The 18783-nt window shown below is 36.0% G+C and overlaps 1 pseudogene; it reads left to right on the forward strand.

Moving 5' to 3' along the window:
* Window positions 1-17766, forward strand: part of LOC135611775 (phosphatidylinositol 4-phosphate 5-kinase 6-like) — an 18509-nt pseudogene extending 743 nt beyond the window's left edge.
* The last annotated feature ends 1017 nt before the right edge of the window (window positions 17767-18783 follow it).

Genomic DNA, 18783 nt, shown 5'->3' on the forward strand with positions numbered 1-18783 from the left:
GTGGCCGTCCGGTGCCACCTACGAAGGAGAGTTCAAGTCCGGTTTCATGGACGGCTACGGCACGTACACCAGCTCTCTCGGCGACACCTACCGCGGCGCCTGGTCCATGAACCTCAAGCACGGCCACGGGGTGAAGTCCTACGCCAATGGCGATTACTACGACGGGGAGTGGCGTTCCGATGTCCAAGATGGCCACGGAAGGTACGTCTGGAAGAACGGGAACGAGTATGTCGGGCAGTGGCGGGCGGGCATCATTGACGGCCGCGGCACCCTTGTCTGGGCAAACGGAAATCGATACGACGGTGGGTGGGAAGATGGTTTGCCAAAGGGGAATGGGAACTTCCGTTGGGCCGACGGAGGACTTTACGTTGGCTATTGGGGCAAGGAGAACGGGAGCCTCCAGCAGAAGGGTGCATACTATCCATCGCCGACTGCCTCATCTCCCACTGCCCGGGATCCCTCTGGGGTCTTGTTGGCAGACCTTGGAGATTGCAAGGTGTGCCAGGGTGATAATGTGTCCATTCTTCCTTCGCAGAAGACGCTAAGCTGGTCGGGTGTCGAGGCTGACTTCGTCCAGAAGCAAGCAGCCCGGAGATCTTCCAAATCAGCAGATGCCCAGCCTAGGAGGCGAGCATCAGCAGAGGTGGTCTCAGCAGGGTTTACGCCAAGAGGGCATAATGGTCATGCCAGTACAATCAGCGGCATTGGGAGCAAAAGTGGGTTCTGGGATCCAGATGAGCTTATCAATTCTGATGCAGAGAGTGGAGGTGCATTTGAGACAGGGGGAGCAACCAAGGGTGTTGATGACTTTCTCGGTGAGCTTCAATTAAATGACGTAGAGTCAAGGGGGATTGGGAGGATCCAGCAACCATTAAGGTGGCCGCCTAGGGAGATAAAGAAGCAGGGGGAGACTATCTCAAAGCGGCATAAGAATTATGACCTTATGCTAAATCTCCAGCTTGGAATCAGGTACTACAATCACTTTTGTGCAATCTTTTTCTAAATAAAATTAGATTGAATATAGATTCTAGAGCATTGCTTTAGGTATCCAGAAAAGGAACCTAAAAGAGACACCCTAGTTAACACAAAATGTGTCGCTAATCAAGGGAAATGGTGCCACATCCTGGTAGCTGTGAGATTCACAAGATCAACAATCTGGAGTTGAGAGAGGTATCTCATGTTTTCATCATACTCCTTTTAAATAAAAAATATAATACAGTTGTAAGTGTAACAATGACTCATGAATCACAACGTCAGTTAATGGCAGGCAACATATACAAAATATTAATGCTGTTGAATGAGAATGATATGATGGATGTGTAGAATTATCACGCAAGATAGAAGAAATATTATTTATAAGTATAGCATCAATTTAAGATAATATGAGGGATCCAAAATGATGTGGATATGTCCAAAGAGACCCGTAAGTGGCCGGATTAGATTTGATGGATCAAATAAAATTAATGGTGCAAGAAGAGGAGACTTCTTTAGAAAAACAAAAAGATTGTTTTAAATACACAACTTGGTGACAGAAAAGATCCAAATTGCTAATTCAAACAGTTGGGACACTATGACTAATTGTTTTTTAAGTAGTAGTATTGTATGTTCTTTCATAAAGGACTATAGGAGATTGGATGAATTATGTTTAACATGTTGGAGAAAATTTCGCACATAGTAGGCACTAAAGAGGTACCTAGTAGCTTACAACTATATCCAAATGTATTAGTGTACAAAATAGTGGTTCATATTCAATTCTTGTGTACCATAGACATTTCTAGTCACAAGTTTATTCGCAGTAACACATTCTTATTACTTGGAAGTTGATAATGGACTATGCAGTAATTTTTACATTGGAATATTTGGAGATTTTGTGCATATATTTACTGAATTTTTGGGCTATATGATGATTGTCTTCCTTACAAGTCTTGAAGATCTCAGTTGACTTTTCAAGATAAGATAAGGTTTTTTTTTTTAACACAAAAGAGAATTATTTATTCAACAGATGTGTATCTCGGAAATACCAAAGTTCTCTGAGAGTCAAGAAATACATGAAATTCTTGCCTCGTTGGGAAGAGAGTGAGCAGAGTAGTTTAATTGTCCACTGATGTGAATCTAGTCAAAAACATTGACCTCCTTGCTAGTAAAAAGAAACCATTGTAAGGATTGCATAGGGACCAAGGGATCAGTCTTATGTGGTTGAAGATTTGAACTAGCTCAAGAGAATCAGTCTTGACATGAAAGGAACAGAGGTTCAGGCATCTTGGTTTGGCATAGTCCATTGCTTACGGCCCAAAACTCAGCATGGACAACAACCTATACAATAGGAAAAAATATTATTGCCACATTTGGATCTTACACAACAATTACATTTGGAAAGTAAAATGAATAAGTTCAACAAATTTAGAAGGCAAGTTCAGCAAAATTATTATGTTTAACTTACCTTACGATCATGACCCGACCCATTGAAAGAATTGATCCATTAATTTAATAGGCCTAGAATCATGTAATTCAAAATGTTTTAGTTAAAGTTAAACTAATTTAATTCTCCTCCCACTTCCAATATTAAATCAGAATTTTGCAATCTCCTCCACATAAGGCTGACATCCGCATCAAAGTCCAAGGGCAACTTATAGCTTAGAATTATACCTAGTATGCAGCATAAGATATGCCAGTTCAGTGGTGGCTTTACACTTGATGTGCTTCAGATCCCATTCATGGATAGTATTTATTTCTTGGATTATTTACCATGCTTAGTAATCGAACCGTTTCACCACTTTCCATGATCTGGCAAGAATGATAGAATTGATCTATTAGCTTGATGGGCCTATAACCATGTATTTCCAAACACAAACTAAAGTTATTGGTAGTAGACCCATCTAACCTGCATTAAGAACTAAACCGAAGTGTCATGTTATGTATTATTAGTTAAAAGTGAACCTCCAAAAGAGAAAGATGTAGCAACACTGTCTATTTCGATCAGGTGGGTTCATGATCAAGTCCATGGGATAATAAAAATGAAATCTTCTTTCATTTTATGCCTTAATTTCTTAAGGGAATTATGTTGGGGGTTATTTGCTACCAGTATTACTTGAATAATAAGAATTGAAAAGATGATGTCCTTACATAGTTACATGTCAGCGTGTTACAGATATGCACTGGACACTCTGATATATTTTTCAACTTGGAACTTTGGGTTTTAATGGCAGATCAAAATGTCATAACCTTAGGTAGTTCTTGGTACTTGTTGAGGAAATAGGTACAAGAAGGAACACAATATCTTCAATTCTTGAATTTTAATTAGCAGTACTTCAACAATGGTAATAGTTTGAGTAATCAAGTTCCATTTTTTCAATGAATGGACTAGGAGACAAATCAGTTCCTTAAAAAAAGTGATTTATCAGTTCTATGTTTTATTGTTGAATTCTTTTTCCACTTTGGAAAAAACATTGTTTGTCTATGAAAAGAAACTGATTTACTAGAAAAATAGAGATCAAGAGGGCAACTTTATGTTAATATCAACCAACATTATAGCCGGTGCAAGTAAGAACATAGGCAATTTGCTAACTACATGGAAGATGAAAGATTATTTCAGTATCACCTTTTAATAGCATGACCTGTGTGATTTTTTTATCTTTAACTTTTTTTTGTACAAATTATAACATTTGTCTTAAAAAAATTTGTAGTCTTCAAGAATCAAACTTGCATGTGCATTCAAATTTGATTTGCTTGTACATGTCACAGTATCAACTCCTTTCTTTTAGCCCTATATGCAATAAAGGGTGGAACACTTCGGATCTTTTGTTGTGTCTAACAAGTAGAAGAATCATTCGTTTGTTGCATCTTTAAACTAACTCTTGTAGAATAGGAGAAGCCCACTAGTCCACTTGCAACATGTACTTTGTTTTGCATTGCCATCCCTCATCTACATTCTTCTCTAGTGTTGATAAATTCTTTTGACTCATTAAGTGATGAAGTCTTGAATCTATTATGATATGTTACTGACACTTTAGCTGTAATCACAAGTTTGCTTTCGTGAAGATAAAAAATCAATCATGAAATATTTTTTGAACTATAGTCGGAAGAAATAATCTGTCACTTGAGAAATCATAGGAATATTATCTCTGATGTTCAATATAGATAGACGACATCTAAAGATACTTACTATAACTATCTATTTATTTAAAATTTACCATAAGATTTGAAATTCCATATAATCATCATGTATATCTCATATTACTATAACAAGATAGTTATGATTATCATCGTATTTCCATATAATCAGGTTTTTAAGGAGACTGCAACTATGCAGGCCTGACTGTTGTAAGTTCTACAAAAATATGATTAATCAGACTTCACAAAATAAAAAAAATGATGAATCATCTTTTATTCTCTGGGTTTTGTATGATATTTTGGTGCATTAATTGGTGCTCGATGATTCTTGGAGTTAAAATAACTGGTGGAGACCTGATGGTCAAGCTTATTTTGTATGGAGTTAAAAATATAATCCAGATCATGATGGACAAAAATTCTTTCGTTTTTTTACCCTTTTATGGGTTGATCTCTTCTTTTGATCTAGATTCATGGCCATAATAAGTTCTTATCTTGGCATTTTGTGATTACTTGTGTGATTTGTTAACTTTAGCCACAGATTTGTTAAGTTATCGAATGCAATTCGGGTCAGATGGTGATTATGGAATGCTTAGATTCTTTTTCCTTGTACAATGAAGGAACATATGAGTAGATAGCTTTAATGTTTCTCTTCTAAAATGGTTGGTCTGAAGCCTAGCAGGAGGCTCATTCAGGATTCCTTTTACCATGACTTCATATATCTTATTTTCTACCCCCTTTAGTACAATTCTCAGACAACATATCACTTTTGTATGAGTTAAAGTACTTAAATATGCAGGAACAATACTACTAAAGTTTCAAATCCTTTTTATTCACTATTCTTTCCCTTCTACTTTTTTCTTCTTTTTTAGTTGATTAATTTAGGAGAACCACTATAAAGCACTTTACCATAACTTGTATTGTGGTGGTTTGGAAATTTATGCATCAACAAAATGATGGCTGCATATCTAATTTACTTGTCTAGATGCATATGGGCCTGCAAAAAGCATGGGGTTCTCAATTCAAATTTCTAGTCATCCAATCAATGAAAGCTTCCAAAGGCTGGGTGACTTTTTGAATTATCTCTTGCTAGAATAGGAAATTTTGTTGCCTAAAAGAGTTTCTTATCATGTGCATGTGTAATTGCATCCCAAAACTTATCACTTCATCAATTGGATTAGTATTAATTTACTCTTTTAAGTCTTTTTCATACTAGGATCAGATAGAGATATTGCAAACACATTATCATTTATTAACAGCTAATGCATGTCCTGACCTAGAATAAGTACCTACTGTCATTTCATCATTTACTTGTGTGCCCTGTCATATTAATTTTCCTAGTTTTTTCCTGCATTGCTGGACTTCTGAAGTTTGCTTTGAGTATGTGGAAATGGTATAATGCTAAGATATAAAGAAGTATTGATATCCAATACATAAATTGGCACACGACCTGATGCTGGTAGTCATATATTTGTGGCAAATGATGCTAATGTTCTAGTCATTACATTTTGGGTATCCCTGAATATGATGTAATGGTAAAATCCCTATGGTGAATAGGATAAGTTTCAAGCAAGATACAAAAGTATAGTGCTATCTGAAATGGTATTAAGAAAGTTCATACCGTCCTTGAACTTTTTTTGTAGTTGTTATACAGAGTTTTGATTATGTTGTATTACTCACTAAAGCACATGCGCCTTACATATAAAATCTATGGCAAATGATGTTGACACTCTTGTCATTGCGTATTGAATTCCCCTGAATATGTTGTAATGTTAAAATCTTGTTTTGTGAATAGGATAAATTTTCATGTAAGATAAACAGGTAGGCTGCTGTTTGAAATTGTATTAAGAAATTTCTTGGTTTCCTTGAACATTTATGTAGTTGCTAAACAGAGTTTTGACTCAGTTTACTTGTATTACCTAATCAAAGCACACATGTGCCCCTTATTCAATGGCTTTTTGTGATCAATCTTTTAATGATAATTTTTCTTTTTGACTTTTGTTTATCCATGATGAATGTCAGCTGTTGGATAACAACCTGTCTTATAACAAGGCTCTATCCTTCTTCGATGGAAAATGTAAATGTTCCATGATGGATAGAACCTTGTTATATCCATATTGACATTTGTAGATCTTACTTGCAATTGGATATCAACCTGAATGTCAATCTTTTAATGCAATTGATTCTCTACATATTGCTCTTATGTGAATTGAATCTCATTAATCATCGTTACATCTTGCTTAAAGAAACCCAGAGTGGAAAAGAATCACTCTCATGATAAAGACATTTTTTTTGCTATAGTTACTATGTAATTTCTCCTTTTAGAGGTCTTGATATGACAATTACTTTCTTGATTATATTTTATGGTCTTCTGGTCTAGGCATGCAGTAGGAAAGCTACCTGAGCCTAAAACACTTGACCTGAAAGCATCAGCCTTTGACCCCAAAGAAAAGATATGGACAAGGTTTCCTCCTGAGGGAACAAAACAAACACCCCCACACCAGTCTTGTGATTTTAAGTGGAAGGATTACTGCCCATTAGTTTTCAGGTTGGCCCCATGTTTTTCCTTTTTCTTTCACTGGTTTAACATTATGTTTTATCTTCCTTATCATGCATTTAAATTCTGAGTATAAGCTCAATTACCAAATACTGAATGTCTAGGACTCTCCGCAAGCTATTCAAGGTTGACCCAGCTGACTATATGATATCAATCTGTGGGAATGATGCTCTTCGGGAACTTTCATCTCCTGGAAAAAGTGGAAGCTTCTTTTACCTAACAAATGATGATCGATACATGATAAAAACAATGAAGAAATCTGAAGTAAAAGTGGGTTCCCTTTTATTTTTTTAATGTCATCATGTGTTTAAGTAATGCTGCAGTTTCCTTATCTGCACCTTGTTGTAGGTGCTACTGAGGATGCTTCCGGCCTATTATAACCATGTCCGAGCTTTTGAGAATACTCTAGTTACCAAGTTTTTTGGTTTGCACTGTGTGAAATTAACTGGGGCTACTCAGAGAAAGGTTGGTTTTCTGTTTGCAAGTTCAATATCAGTTCAAGCAATCAAAATGTTTAATGCTGATATCAATTATCCATTTGCTTTGCAAATTAATTAGGTTCGTTTTGTCATAATGGGCAATCTCTTCTGTTCTGAGTATCCAATTCATAGGCGTTTTGACCTCAAAGGGTCTTCCCATGGTCGTACGACAGATAAGCCTGAGGCAGAGATTGATGAAAACACTACTCTGAAGGACCTTGATCTCAATTTTATATTCCGATTACAGAAGTCTTGGTTTCAGGAGTTCCACAGGTACCAGTAGTTAATTTGCTTCACCTTTCCAACTTGGTACTACCATCTTGTGATCTGATTCTTTAATATTCCCGATGTTTTATCATTTTGGCCCAGCTTTTATTCTCTTTTTGTAGGCAAGTTGACCGAGACTGTGAGTTTCTGGAGCAGGAGAGGATAATGGATTACAGTCTTTTGGTGGGAGTCCATTTTAGAGAAGCATCAGCCTCCCAAGAGACTGATGGTTGGCCTCCAACTCAAATGATAACCATTTTATTTTGTTTCTAATAATTTCTCTTTTTTTTTTTGCCACAGTTCCCTGTGATGTTAACAACACAAATGAACCAACTCCCCACCTTTCAAGAGCAGATATGGATCAGTTTCTTTGTGATCCGACACGGTATGGTGCAAAAATTTGCCAATTTTTATTTTACTTAGATGTTTACATTACCTAGAACTATCCAGAACTTAAATGGTTAGCTGCTATTTAATATGGATAACCATGGGAGAAAAAGTAGTATTGGAGTCTAAGAAGATAAATGAGTTCTCTATAAATTCTGCATGGCAATTAATTTAGTTGTTAATGTATGTACTAGTTTCTTTTTTTAATTTTTGGAATATGGAAGTATGTGACTGAGAATGGATCTGTTCTGTACTGGATACTGGGAAAAACATACTTCTAAGTAGATATTTAATGAATCTGAATGTGGATACTGGTTCAATAATCTGGTCATTGAAGTATTTGATATCAGGAATTCAAAATCTATCTCCCACTTCTAATGCTTCTAATCCCTTTTCTGACCAACAATGACCAACAATCAACCATATTCTTCTAATGCTTGGACAAAAAGGAGTGACCAAAATTATTTAAATAATTTTGTTATATTTAGATGTATTGTTTCTCTCTCCTAAGTTCTGTTATCATGGTTGTCAACAAAAAAAAAAAAAATACAAGAACACTAGAAAGGTAGTTGTGAATCATCTTTTATTTCTATAGTGCTTTCTATTCATCTGATCTTGCAAATTTCTGAAACCACTATTTTCATGTATTGCTAACTTCAGATTGGACTATAATCAGTACCAATTCTGTCAGTGCCTTATGCTGCAATAAGTTTTCTGGACCTATGGCAAAATGTTTTGTGTTTTTGTAGTATGCTAGTATATTGACAAGGCCTACAAGGCTGGCTTGTGACTCCATGTTTCCATGATTCATGGAATTAGGTATGGGTACTAGGCATAGTGTACTAACCTTTGTTGTGGTCTTATTGTTGCAAATAATTCATGGTCTAAATTTTGTTTGGTTTCTCCTTGGTCTCTAAGCTCTTTGTTTTGTCCACCACTTTCTTCTAAAACTTGCTGTTCTTCAAAGTTCAAAAATAAGATAGCGACTTAAGCGACAACATTTTCTGCTTTAGAATATTCTAGCGTGGAAACATCTTATCCAGCAAACATTTTTGTATGAGCCAGTATTTTCCAGTCCAACAACCAACCAGCACATGTACCTGGTGAGTTTGTCTGATTAAGTCCAGTATGGGCTATAGTGCTTGGTAAGCTTATTATACTGGGTTTACCAGACACTTTACAGACTGGCTCTGAACTATACTGGACAATAAACTTTCCATCTGATACCAATACAAATTCTCTTCCTCTCTCCTCATATTGGTTTATCTCTTGCTCCTCTTTTGCTTCTGTCTCTTCCTATTCCTCCAACTCCTCTTCTCCTACATTTTTCGTCTTCTCTTCCTTTTTCATTTTAGGTTCCAACTTGTATTGACTTTTGGTAAGATCCATACCGATGTGTTGATATGGCTACCAATTAGTATTGGCACTAGACCAAGACTTTTAACATTGGTCCTGATTGAATTGGATTCCTAGATAAAAGGTGGGGCAACACTAATACATAGTGAAAAGAGCTACTTAATTAAATATAGTTCAAGCAATTTGATAATAGAACTATGAATCAAGGATCGAAATACTGTATCGTACCGGTGTTTCGAGGTTGGCTCGGTACGGTATGGTATCGTGTATCGAGCGGTACACCTAATTTAGGTGTAAAACCCTCCGAAAATACCTGAAAATAAAAAAAAGTTAGGATAGGGTTTTTAAGTTAGAAATAAATATAGTAATAGCATAAGTTTAGCAAAATCAATGTAAATTAGGTAAGAATAATATCATATATCTTTTTCGGACAATCCATTACGGATTGTCTTTATGTAAATATTGAAATATCTACAGAAAAATCTTTTGAATTGTTAGACTATTTTATTGCAATATAAACTCTAAAATTTAAATGAATTAAATAATAACATATGTAGATATACTTGATTGCTGATTCTACCACCAAAATAAATGACGGGCCTCCACGGATAGTGGATCGGGGTCCTCGATCCTATACATCTGTATATCAATATGATATGTTTGTTAGACCCAATCATGAAATTAATCTCATGGCATAGTGTATTGATACACCGTATGTTATTGATGCATCAATGTGGTGTTGATCGTAGGCTGATCGTCATAAATCACATTTATCCGAGAAAGCTCTTGAGGCATATATTGGTGAATGTCAGAGCTTCTACTTTCGCTACTGATCTGCTGCTCTATATCATACTATTGCTCAGAGAAGGATAATCAACTATCACCATATTGCTGTTGCCCATATAATTCTCCATAATACGATGGCTGTGAATACGATGAGCTTCTTTCTGTATCTACATAATGTAGGCTATGTCGCATCTGCTCAAATTCATCTACTGCCTTCCCCTTCCCCTTCCTCTTCTGCACATAAACTTGACCAGGACCTTGTCGAGTTCCATGATCTGAATCTTGGGTGGCATGTGTAAAATATTGCTCCTCAGTCCATGCACCACCCTCAAGTTGTGTAGACAAGACTAACGACTGCCCGGCATCACCGCCATTATCTGTCGAGGCACTGCTGTCTGTGTTGTCATGTCTCTAGACCGAGCGAGTTACTGAATGTGATTGTGAAGGTGTCTCATCATCTGACTCGATTCTTTCCAATGATGCAACTGATGCTACTGCCTTCCCCTTTGCCTTTGCACGTTGGGCAGACGATTGTGACCGTTGGGTGTCTGTAGTTCCTGGAGCAATTTGACTCGATGTTGTTTTAACTCCTGCCACATTGTGATCGAGGGGGATTTTCCACTTGTTGGAGTTGTGCTTCTTTTTCTTTTATTGCCTCGGTGATAAAACGTGAAGGATGCTGTGGATCTCCTGCCTTATCAAGTAGAGGATCCTCTTGGTTCTCTACTACTTCAATCCAATCTAACATCGGCTTTGAATTTTCGTTGTAGAATTGAAGGACAATGGGATTAATATATGGTTCCTCTAGCTCTTTATCCAGCTCAACACATCATAATCTTAGCCACATGTTATAATGGACATATACTAGTTTCTCTAACCGTTTATAGGAGAGTTTATTGCGGATCTTCGTGTGAATCAATGCAAACGTTGACCAATTACGTTCGCAACCATTAGGTGTTGTCGTCTGTAAAAGTACACGAATGACAACCTTCCTTAAATATGGTGTATCCCCTCCAAATTGTAGTTGTCACTCGACTGCAAAATGATATAAATAAGATTTTATTAGCATAACAAATAATTAACATTAGATATAATTGATAATCAATATGTATAACTTTTTCTCACTAGGATCCATAGTGTAATGACACAATACAACTACAACGTCGAAGAATGAACCAACTGTTTCTCGAAATAATCGACTCTCCATAAGAGCATCGGCTGCATCAGTAGTGTTTGGCAAGAGCCGATATATAATATTTCGTAGTATCGTTAGTAAATCATTTTGTGTTCTGAGAACATATCGATATTGAATTGCCGGGTTTAGATAATACGCCGCAAGATATAATTTTATTAATATGATTTTTTATTATCTAAATAATAATAAATTAAATTATTCTGAATATGAATTTACCTACATTATAGATATCTTGATCCATATGAACTTCGGTCCGACGATCAATGATCCATACGTATTGGACGGCCTTAAAATCATCTTTTGAATACTTTCCTGATCTCCTCTCTTGCTGAAATCAACATATATTTAAGATACGACATCTGTGGACACTTGTCTATATCGACCTTACGGAGACAATATAAAGTGGTTCCATACCTTTTCTGATTTCTTCCTAAGTCTTCCAAAATCTAGAGGAAAGAATGGACTTTTCTCTCTTCTTTCCATCGCTCAATCTCGAATATCTAGAATCAGACCACCCTTATGAGATGACCATTGCCTTCAAGTCATATCGTTTTTGCTGTAATGACTTTAATGCAATAAAATTGGCAGCAAATCGAGTAATTCCAAGTCGGAGTATCTCACCGTTTACATACTTTTGCATTAAAGCGTGGACCCAGTGATGATTATATATAAATTTTGTAATTGATTATGCTCGAGCTACACAATTATTGATCGCATCTAGCTCACTAATATCCTTCAACATTAGATCTATGCAATGAGCTGCACATGGAGTTCAAAATAAAGTTTTTCTTTTTTTCATCAATTGCAAACCGGCCTTCTTGAAATTCGCTCTATTGTCAGTTATTATTTGGACAACATACTGTGGTTTAATCTCCTTTACTATAGTGTCCATCAAGCTCTCAATGTAGTTTACATCTTGGATCTTTCAGAAGCATTAACGGACTTATGAAACACTACTCTTCTGTTGTAATAAATTAGAAAGTTGATGATACTCATTCTTGTTGGTCCTGTCCAACTGTCACACATCAGTGTCACCCCATATTCGTCCCATTGCCTCTTGAAGGATTTGATCCAATCCTTTAGTTCTGCCACCTGCTCTTCTAAGTACATGTCGTAAATCTCCTTCGGTGTTGGAGGTTGGATCCCCATACTAGACTTTTGAATAGAAGAGACTATGCTCTGATAATATAGACCTTGGGCTGTGTTGGCTTGAATCCTGTGGAAGTTGAACTATTTTGAGATTGTCTTCCCAATATCTTATTTTTTTTTTTTATTATCAATCCGTGTCTGTTTCGCTATTTGTGGGGGATAGGCTTACGGATCAATATCAACAATATCTGGTGCAAACCTCCTGCCAAGACCTATCATAAAACCACAGAGTCTACCATACCTCATGCTACTAGTTCGGCCTAACTGAGGAGTAGTTGGTTGCCTCATGTTGGCCGACCTCTAGATTCCACTACCATTGCCATGCTCCAATTGTGAGTTAGGTCGTCGATGCCTCATTGCTTCATCGACCATATACTAATGATGCACGAATCCCAACTATGAGATCCGGGTCGACTTGATCGTTGCAACCCTCATACTGATCATAAACTGGTTCTTGTGTAGCCCTATAATATTCTTCTTCAACTCTTGTCTTCTTTTTTAATGTATCTTCCTTTGCTTATTGTAGCTTGTTTTGAAATAATTTACAGATCTCCGTCAGAACCTTCTTGCATTTTGCAATATCAGGATACCCGCCAGCCAAATACATTTTCACCCGAGTTATTCCTCCACCCTTGCCAATGTAGTCACAATAAATACATTGCCAATGATGATGGTTCTCATCTATCTTTCGGGCATGAATTCATGCATCATCATGTGGCTGTTCCTTTGGTGTCATAATCCTACCAAATTTAAATCAAATAAATTATAAAGTATAAACATATTGAATTGACCAAATATCGATAAAAAATCACTAATCGAGCATTAAATAATTTTATTAAACCATAACTAATCATATTTTATCATCATAAATATGTTACATTACATAAAAGAAGCATTAAATACATAATTTTGATCCAATATGGTTCAAATTAGGATAAAATCATCATTAGATACACTAATCACCTGATTAACATAGTTAATTACTTATTAATTACTTTTTTTTTAACATTATAAAAATATCAAACATCCTAATAGATATTAAAGACATTAAATTGATATAAAATCGATCAAATTTTGATTAAATCATCATTAAGATGACTAATCGCATCATTAAATAATTTTAATAAAACATAATTAAACCTATTTTACCATTATATATATGTCAAACACATAAAAGAAGCATTAAATATGTAATTTTGATCTAATATAGTTTAAATTACGATGAAATCATCATTAGATACACTAATTACATGATTAACATAGTTAATTTCTTATTAATTACTTCTCTTTCAACACTATAAATATGACATAAAATCGAACAAATTTTGATTAAATCATCATTAAAATGACTAATCGTAAAAATAATTTTAATAAAACCTATTTAAACTTATTTTACTATCATAAATATTTTTCAATATTTAATATACATGCAATATAAATATTTGGCCTATTAAGTATCTAATTTCGAATTAATCAATATTAAACACACTAATCATAATATTAAAGATCTTAATTACTCTCTAATCAAAGAAAGAGAATACATACATCTTAATTAGAAAGTTCTTCCTCTTAATCTTCTCAAATTAGCCTTGACTCAATTCAATCATTGTTTTGTAGAGTTTAGGAGAGCACAAATATAAGAAAAAAAGAGTTTAAGATAGTTTAAGAGAGTATAAGAATGTAATGGAATAAAATAGGAGAGAAGATGGGTTTAAATACTATATGAAAGGGCTCCAACAGTCAATTTAACCGTTGGAGCACTGTAGCACTGTTACCGAGCGGTAACAGTCGAAATTTCGATCGTTACCGCCCGATATTACCCCGTATCATCTGATACATGATGCTTTTAAACGTTCCACCTGGTAGCGGGCGGTCCGCGTACCGGTATGCCGTCGGATCGGTACCATTCGAAATTGTATACCTTGCTATGAATGCTAATTGAGATGGGTGAGCTTGACATAATTCATCAATTGGAATGGGGCACAAGATAACTTTTTAGTGCTGATCAAGAACATTGTGAGTTATGGATTATCAAGTCATGTTCATAGGAAAGGTGTGTAAAAAAGATAACCTAGATAGTCATGAATCAAGACAATTATCTTTCGCTCGTGCCATTTTCTATATTATAATGGCCCTTATAAATTAATATTTATATAATACCTTTTTAGAATTTTATATAAAAGACTTGAATTTTTGCTTCCGATAACTTTGCAAGTAGGGGCTAAGCTAGTATCTCAATAGAGGGGCTAAAAGTATATTCAATGAAAATATAAGTAATGCTTAATTTAAAATAAATCCAAATCTTAATCTTTCATCCAACATCAATCAGTAATTTCAATAGGAGCTCGGGCGCTCGCCTAGGCGCTCGGATGAGGTGAGGCGAGGCCCGAGCGCCTCGCTTCATTTTCAGGCGACGCGCTTCAAAGAGGCGTCGCCTGGGCGCTCGCCCGAGCCTAGTCGCCTGGGCGCTCGCCCGAGCCCAGTCGCCGGGTGCTTCGGGCGAGCGCCTGGGTTAAATCAGGTGACCGAACTAGTGTTTTAGGTCTGGTTCGGTCTCCGGTGCTTTAGTTGGTTCAATCGAACCAACTAAAGCACCGATATCAGTGCACTTCCCCAACCCTAACCCTGCTCGCCGTTCACGATGCCGCTCCACTTGCCATTGTCACCGCTCACCACTCTTGCTCCCGCTCCCGCTGTTCACTATTGTCGCTGCCATTGTCGTCGCTCGCTGCTCTCACTACCATTGCTTGCTGCTGCCGCTGTCGCTGCCATTGTCGTCACTCTTGCTGTAGCTGCTCGCTGCTACCATTGCCACTGTCTCCGCTCCCGCTGCTTGCTGCTGCCGTTGCCACTATCGCCGCTTGCCGCTCCCACTATCACTGTTGCTACCGCTGCCACTGTCGTCGCTCGCCGCTCCTGTTGCTCGCTGCTACCGCTACTGCTGCCACTCTCGCTCGCCGCTGCCGCTCTCGCTTTTCTCAGTTAGCACCCTTAGTCTTCCCTTACATTCTTCTCTTCTCTTTCGATAGTATACTGTTAACAGTATATAGTATACTGTTAACTATATACTAGTAACAGTATTTGTATTTATTAGATTTCTTAATTTAATAGCATATTTTTATTTAAAATTTTAAATAATTATATTTACTAATTATATTATATATTTTTATATTTTAGTACCTCACTTCGCTTGGGCGAGCACCTAGCGCCTCGGGTGTTTTTGTACATTGGCGCCTACCACTTTTTAAATCAGTGACATCAACATACTAGGAAAATTTTAAAGAAATAATTGTTAATCATCCTATCGTACCTTTTATCGCAAATCTTTGGTGGCATGAAGAAAAAAATATATTTGGTTGAATCAAGTTTTTTTTTAATTAGATTTACTTTTTATTAACATTAACATTTAGTGTCCCAAAGTTTCTTTGATAGGATTTAGCACCTCCAGAAAAGAAAAGAAGAGAAGGGGAGGTGAAAAAAATGTGAGAATTGAGAGGAATTATAAATTTGAATCAGGTTCAGTTTGATTTCATTGAGTCCCATCAATAGGCTTGTCCAAGCATTATGGGGCTCAATAAAGATTGAGGTAGACCCATTTTGGCTAATTGATGAAATTATATTTGGGTTGCTAGAATCAGAGTGATGCTTACACAGAGTAGAGTTTTACATGCAACCCATCTTGTTAATTAAAAGTGTTATAATTATGGAACATACGAATCTTGATAGTTGTTTGCACTGCATGACTTGATGATGTGATACTTTATCCAATATTTTAGGGGTTTAAAATCTTTTGCATGTCTAAAATAATAATTTGCACATCTAAGTAACCTATTGAATTAAAAAATATTTTTTTATCAAATAAAATTTTTCATGTTATTTAAATATTTTTTCAATAAACTAAATATTACTCTTTCATTAGTTTTAGATTATCATTTTTTTTGGAAATGAAAGAAGTGTCTGAATCCTTCTATTTTGGGTTTACTAAGTTGAGCATCAAATATCCCACTGGTGCATTCATCTAGGTAAGACAATTGAGTGGTCAAGATAAGTGATATATTAGCTTAAATATTTGGGGTACACTGAAGAACCATACCACATTCATCAAGTGTTGTATCAATTTTGGCTACAGAATATTGTGTCATTTGCTCTTTTAGTGAGAGAGGTAATCAAATGTCGGGCCTCTTGTTTGAAAAAGCTAGTTCTCTATTTCCAATTCATGAATAGAAACAGAGTTTCTTCTGAATGCTTCTGGATGCATCTATAAATCAATCATACCATCAGATGTTTTGTTCCCTAGTTGAGGGACTCAAATGGCAAACAACTTGAAGGCTTTCTAGCAGCCATCTAACCTTTTAGCTTCAAAGTAATTTTCAAGATTACACTTGCCTTCATTAGGAATTGGGTGCAAATCTAGAAGCTAGATGTTGTTGACAGTTGGTCATAAAATATTAGCAGATCTGTTAGGATTCCTCTGCATTATTGATTTACAGTGTATGCAATAGTAGCCAGCTAAAGATAAAAGATAAATAAATCCAGCTTGATGTGACAAAGTTTTCTGCAAATGTTTACATATCAAATTTTTGGTCATATTCTGAGATTATTAGCTGGAAACAATTCAAAATGTACTCTATGAAAATGTGTATTGTTCTTGTTTAACTTTTTTTGTTTGAAAGAAAAATATTAATGAGTTATATAGACTTTGTTTTCTATCCATTGCACAATCTGGAAGTATGCCTTTTGCTAGCTAGGCTGTACAAAGTATATCTTAGGTATAAATTTCCCTTTTTTGTAAATGTTTTTATGTGACAATGCAGGTGGGCTTCAATAAAACTTGGTGCAAATATGCCAGCTAGGGTTGAACTAATAGTCCGAAGGACCGATGGTGAATCCTTGCTAATTATGGAACCAACAGGAGAGTTTACCGATGTGATTTTGTATTTTGGCATCATAGATATTCTCCAAGATTATGACATCAGCAAAAAGCTTGAACATGCTTACAAGTCCATCCAGTACGACCCAACCTCGATATCAGCTGTTGATCCAAAGCAATATTCAAAACGCTTCCGTGACTTCATATACAAAGTTTTTACAGAAGAAACCTAGTATGTTTACATCGAAATCTGCATCTATATGGCATTCAGCCTTTATCTGTTTGCTCCACATCGCAATATGTATATATACATATATCATTGCTTAAACAAGATTGGGCGTGATTAGCATCACCGGCATCTTACATGCTGGAGGCTCATGGGAAGTTCCAGAACCGGTTTGGATTTTTATTCATCTTTTTTCCAAACGTATTAATTATCAATAGGTCTGTAATGTTTAAGCTACTTACCTTAGGTATTCTTTGTTTCTTTCGCTTGTAGATCAGAAGGATGTAATGAGGACTATGCAAGCTTTAATTGAGATGTAAATGATTCTTTCAGTGTTCAAATGTAAGAAACAATTATTACTACTGCAATCATTCAGATATTATTACACTGAAGTGAAATTTTAGTTTAGTAGTCTTCCTTAGAACTCGCAGGGCAGAGCATCCACTTGGTTTTTCTTCATGTTCGAGTCTTTTGGAGTTAATGACAGCAACTAGACCTACACCTATACTTTTTACATGGCATGTTCTACGATATATCATGTTATGTTACATAATCTCAGGTCATATCATGTCCTATATCCTCGAGATTAGATTTTGTTGTATCCATATACCATGTATTGTTTTTCATTTCCGTGTATCGTGTCATTTAATTATGTTATGTATCATATGTCATAAAAATGTCTCATACGTTTTGTACGTCTTAAATGTCATCAACTAATAAATTGGTTCTAATTATAATTATATCAATTGAAAAGAGAACCTGAGTAAACCAACGTGACGAAAATTAAGTAAGTTGGCTCTAGTTAACTCAAGAATTTGTTAGGATCAAGAACGGCACTAAGAGGGGAAGTGAATTAGTACAGCGGATAAAAACGATAATTTTCAATGATTTCGAAAAACTTCGTTTGATGAAATTCCAAGTTCGACGAAAAACTTTAGTTAGACTCGAATAAGTTTGCAAGTAAGTAGAGAAGAGGGGATTGGACAATTTGCAATGAAGTAAAGTAAAATGCAATAAAGAGAATAAGCAGTAAGGAAAGAACATATTGAAATTTATAGTGGTTCGGTTGTTGTGACTTACATCCACTTCCGATTCCTCCTCCGTCGAGGTCACCGATGTCTACTAATGGTCTTCCTTTAATAGGCGAAGACCAACCACCTTTTTACAACGCTTTCTCATTTTCACGGGTTTAGGAGATAACCTTTACAAACCTCACACCACTTTTTGGATGATTGCAAAACAAAAGAAAGAGAGGAGGACTCTTACACTTTTACACCCCAACACTTAATTTTTCCATACTTAGATATTGCTTTGTTACCCTTTCATGCAAAAAGGATGAGATATTTATAGGCCCAAATGGCTTTAAAATTGGAGCAAAAAAGTGTCTCATCTTGGGTTTCCAGA

Source organism: Musa acuminata, chromosome BXJ2-5 (genome assembly GCF_036884655.1).
Source record: "Musa acuminata AAA Group cultivar baxijiao chromosome BXJ2-5, Cavendish_Baxijiao_AAA, whole genome shotgun sequence".
In the NCBI taxonomy this organism is placed as follows: Eukaryota; Viridiplantae; Streptophyta; class Magnoliopsida; order Zingiberales; family Musaceae; genus Musa; species Musa acuminata.